This window comes from Henckelia pumila, chromosome 2 (assembly GCF_033568475.1).
Source record: "Henckelia pumila isolate YLH828 chromosome 2, ASM3356847v2, whole genome shotgun sequence".
In the NCBI taxonomy this organism is placed as follows: Eukaryota; Viridiplantae; Streptophyta; class Magnoliopsida; order Lamiales; family Gesneriaceae; genus Henckelia; species Henckelia pumila.
In genome coordinates this window covers 150,802,327-150,806,851 of record NC_133121.1, presented here as the reverse complement: position 1 = coordinate 150,806,851, position 4,525 = coordinate 150,802,327, and the positions used below count along the sequence as shown (strand labels likewise).

The following is a 4,525-nucleotide window of genomic DNA, read 5'->3' as shown; positions in this document are numbered from 1 at the left end:
CTGGTCAAAGGTAACAGAGGTTATCCCAAATTGGTTTTACTAAATACCAAAATCAGCGCATGCTCTGATACTAATAAATGTAGTGAACCAACCCGAAATCACTAACTAATCAGAGATTAAACATGCAATTAAGTCTTTAAATTGAAATTTACACATCCAGCGGAAACTTAAACCATAATACAACATACGCTGGCAGAACAACTGGGCTAAAATAAAATATTATACAACCCCATCGAACGGAAGGTACTAAAAGTCCAATCTAACAACCTGAACAGAAATAGGATCACCACCCAACTGATGAAACTCAACGACCGTTGCTACCGGGTCCGTCCAACCTAAGTTCTACCCCATTGAATAAGGTGTTCAACACGAAACACTTGGACGTGAGAATAAACGCTCAGTACAGAAATACGAATATACATATACCATGCATGCACATGCAATATTAAGGGTACTGGAAAACCTATCCAGAAGACTTGTAGTGACCCGCACTGTGATCACCTACTAATCAAAAGCTTAAGCATGCAATTAAACAATAAAAAAAACTTAATCAGAGTAAAAATGCCGAACTTATATAAATTAATACCGGAAAAGTATAACCTAGTGGTCAACCCTGCAATCCTGCCGTGGTCACCACCTAACCTCCCATTCCTCAGGAGAACTGCCTACAACTGTCCTATCAAATAGGGTGTCCAGAAAACATAAAATAACCGGACGTGAGCATAAAACGCTCAATACAAGAGTATGAATATACAAGATTATATGTGCATGTATGCAAGTATACTCGTTACCAAAACTCTCAAGTCAAGAAACAAGCTCATAGACCGGGCCCAGGGTATATAGCACACTGCATCGTCGCATCAGGAGGTCGCTCCTATACCCAGTGGATAATGGTAACCTGATACTAGTACAAGTGTCCAACCATAGCGGTGACCTGACACAAGGCTTACGTATCCAACGATCCATGACTCAAAGGGTGAGCGCCCTACTACATGATATCTCATGGATATGGAATCAATATGCTCATGTATGCAACATACAGTCATGAAATGTTGTACAGATAAAGTCATATATAACATTCAACCACATAATACATGCATACTCAATCTGGATATCTAGAATAGTACTTTCATACCTTTCTGATGCAAATCCTAGAAGCTCCCATCTAGGTTCAAAGCCTACCATGCAGCACTACAATACATAATAACCATGCATTATCTAACATGCCAAACATCATTTATCATGCTCTAAAAGCCTTAATTAAACTATAGCATACACCTTATTTTCTATAAGGAGCCTGATAAGTGCATTTTATGCACTTAATTTGCATATTATTTAACTTGGCTTTTGTGATATATCAAGCGGGTTTATGCGTATTTGTTTATTGTTTTTTTTTATATGCAAGAATTGAAAGTTAAGTAGCGAGAAGAGGCGAAAGAAGGAATTATGGAGCTGCAAGTTTACAAAAATACTGGAGTTGCTAGAGACATCCAAATCCAATCTCCACCGTTCAAAATAAATTTGGGATGTTTTAAAGTTTCTGTCAAAATTTCAGCTCTATCCGACGGCTAGAACTCGATATATGATTTTTACAAAAATGCTGCACAGATGGTGAAATGGAAGAACAAGAGTAGCGCCCCAGGGCCCTATACCTGGCGCTCCAGTGCCCGTAACTTTTTGTGTCAAGCGCCTCAACACCTATTTTTAAGCACTCCAGCGCTAGACGTCCTTCATTGAAAAAAATTAAATACGAAACTTAAGCGCCCCAGCGCCGAATAAGTAGCGCTCCAGCGCTGTACTGTACCAAAAATATGGAAACCTTTTAGTCGGATTTTTTAGGAGATTTCTTGGCTTTTTTGGAGGTAACTCGAGGGTTTGCATGAGTTTTTGAAGGCTAAATATGGCTAGAGACCAAGGAGAAGGTAGAAAAAACATTCTTGGTACGAAGGCAGACAAAGCGACTTCTGGAGACGGAGAAGCATCATCTACCTTCGTTTTTATTTCATTCTTTCTCCTAATTTTTGAATGATGTTCAAGAACATGCTTTGTTGGATTTTTATTTTCTTTATGAACTAATTTCTTTGTCTATAGCGACGGCGTAGTTTGACTTGAAACAATATTTTTGATATTTTGATTGATATATTAGAATTCTTCATTCGGTTTATTTGTGTTTTCTTGAATTGAATGCGTTCAATTAACTGATCACTAGTTGAATCTTTATATTTATTTGAAATCAATCAATCAAGAGAGACGATTTTGAATAGGACCGTAGGAAAATATATCGTTGGTGTTTATAGAGTTCGAAAGGCATATAATTCCATTGAATCCATCGTAAGAATTATTGTGTTTTTTACCAAATCTGATATCTAAACTTTGATAGGAATATTGAGTTTGATATTAGATACGAATTCTACTTATCACTTGAGAAAAGGGAGTAAAAAATAATTGAATTCTTGGTTAATAAACTAGAAGAATTTATGATATAGATTTCTTTATGAATTAAATTGGTGTATGTTCAAGTGAATTCGAACCTCTAGAATTCATATTCTATTGAATTTTTCTCGTGCAAACTTGTCGTTATTTAATTTTAATTATTGCATATTTTAATTTTATTAAATTCAAACCCTTATTCGTAGCTCTACATAGGATTAAGATTTGATTAGTTGCAAATATTTAATACAATATCATTTTATTCATTCTCTGTGCGATCGACTTGGAATTAATTCCTATATTATAACTTGACAACGTACGCTTGCGAGCGAAAAACACGCAACAAGTTTTTGGCACCGTTGTCGGAGAATGAATTTTATTTGATTTATATTGAATTGCGCTAATTAGTCTTAATTTTGATTTAGAGAATTTATTTTATTTTATTGGTTCTAATTTTAAATTTTTCTCCTCTGTTTATGCAGTTTATGCGAAAAATCCAAAGTTACGACTCACTGCTCTTTGATCCGAAAATCGAGAAAACTGCGAAAGTCTTGAGAAAAGCTATAAGAGAAGAGTTGAAACAAATGGCTGAAGAAAGAGAAAGAGGATAAAAAAATTGGTCCGATGCCAATCAGAGATCACTTTAGACCGGTGATCAATAATCACTATTCTGGAATTTCTCGACAAAATATCACTGCTAATAATTTTGAGTTGAAGCCAGCATTGATTAATATGGTGCAGTAGAATCAGTTTAGGGGTGTAGCTACTGAAGATCCAAATTTGCATCTGCGCACTTTTCTGGAGATCGCTGATACTGTAAACATTCATGGTGTTACTGAGGACACCATCAAACTATGATTGTTCCCGTTTTCTCTTAGGGAGAATGCTCGTAGTTGGTTACAGTCACTGCTATTGGGAAGCATTACAACATGGGATGGGATTGCTTCTAAATTTCTGTCCAAGTATTTTCCGCCTGCAGAATCTGCCCAATTGAAAATCGAGATCACCACATTCAGACAACAAGATTATGAGCAACTTTATGAAGCTTGGGAGCGTTCCAAAGATTTACTACAAAAGTTCCCAAACCATAATTTTACATATTGAAAAAAAATTGAATTATTTTACAATGGTTTGAATGGGCCAACTAAGATTTCTGTGGATGCTGCTGCTGGAGGATCAATATTTTCTAAATTTCCTAAAGATGCGTATGAGATGCTTGAGCATATGACAATTAATAGCTATCAATGGCCTAGTGAGATATCTGTGATAAGGAAACCGGGTACAGTTCATGAATTTGATGCATTCACGGCTTTGATTGCTCAAATGACAGCTATTTCTACACAGTTGGTTGCGATGAGCAAGGGAAATCAAGTTTCAACTAAGTCGGCATCTTGGCTACTGCAGTTAATTCTACTGGTGGATTTGAATGTGTGGAGCAAGCTCAGTATGTGAACAACCGCAATTTTACTGGCTATCGAGGTAATCCTGTACCAAATCAATATCACCCCAATTTGCGCAATCATGAGAATTTTTTATATGCAAATTATAATAATGTGTTGAATCCTCCACCGGGGTTCAATAATCAAAGGGGTGAGGGGTAAACCATCTTTGGAGGATTTGGTGAGTAATTTTATCTCGGAGTCAACAAAAAGATTTGAAAGGAATGAGAATAGACTTGATAATATTGAGACACACTTGACTAATGTAGGTGCTTCTATGAAAAATCTTGAAATACAAATTGGTCAACTTGCGAATTCCTTGACGAATCAGCAGAGAGGATCTTTTCCTAGCAAAACCAAGGCGAACACAATAAAGCAGTGCAAAACCATTACTTTGAGAAGTGGGAAAGAAGTTAGGGTCTATGACCCAAAGGTAGTGGATGATGATGAAGTCAATGAGATTGAGATTGAATCTGAAAAATCTGACCGTAAAATTTCAAGTAAGTCTGCAGTTGTTTCTGAGAAACTGCCTGTGCCACAAGCTGTTCTGCCATATCCACAGCGGTTCAAGAAAAAAAGCGTTGGTTGAGAAAATTTCTAAGTTTCTTGATATCTTCAAGAAAATTCATATAAATATTCCATTCGCTGATGCTTTG

At 36.4% G+C, this 4,525-nt stretch overlaps 1 non-coding gene across 1 annotated transcript; it reads right to left on the bottom strand.

Moving 5' to 3' along the window:
* Positions 1 to 3,417: 3,417 nt before the first annotated feature.
* Positions 3,418 to 3,524, bottom strand: LOC140885892 (small nucleolar RNA R71). Its single transcript, XR_012151304.1, has one exon. It is a non-coding gene; the product is annotated as a small nucleolar RNA R71 (small nucleolar RNA).
* Between the last annotated feature and the right edge of the window lie 1,001 nt (positions 3,525 to 4,525).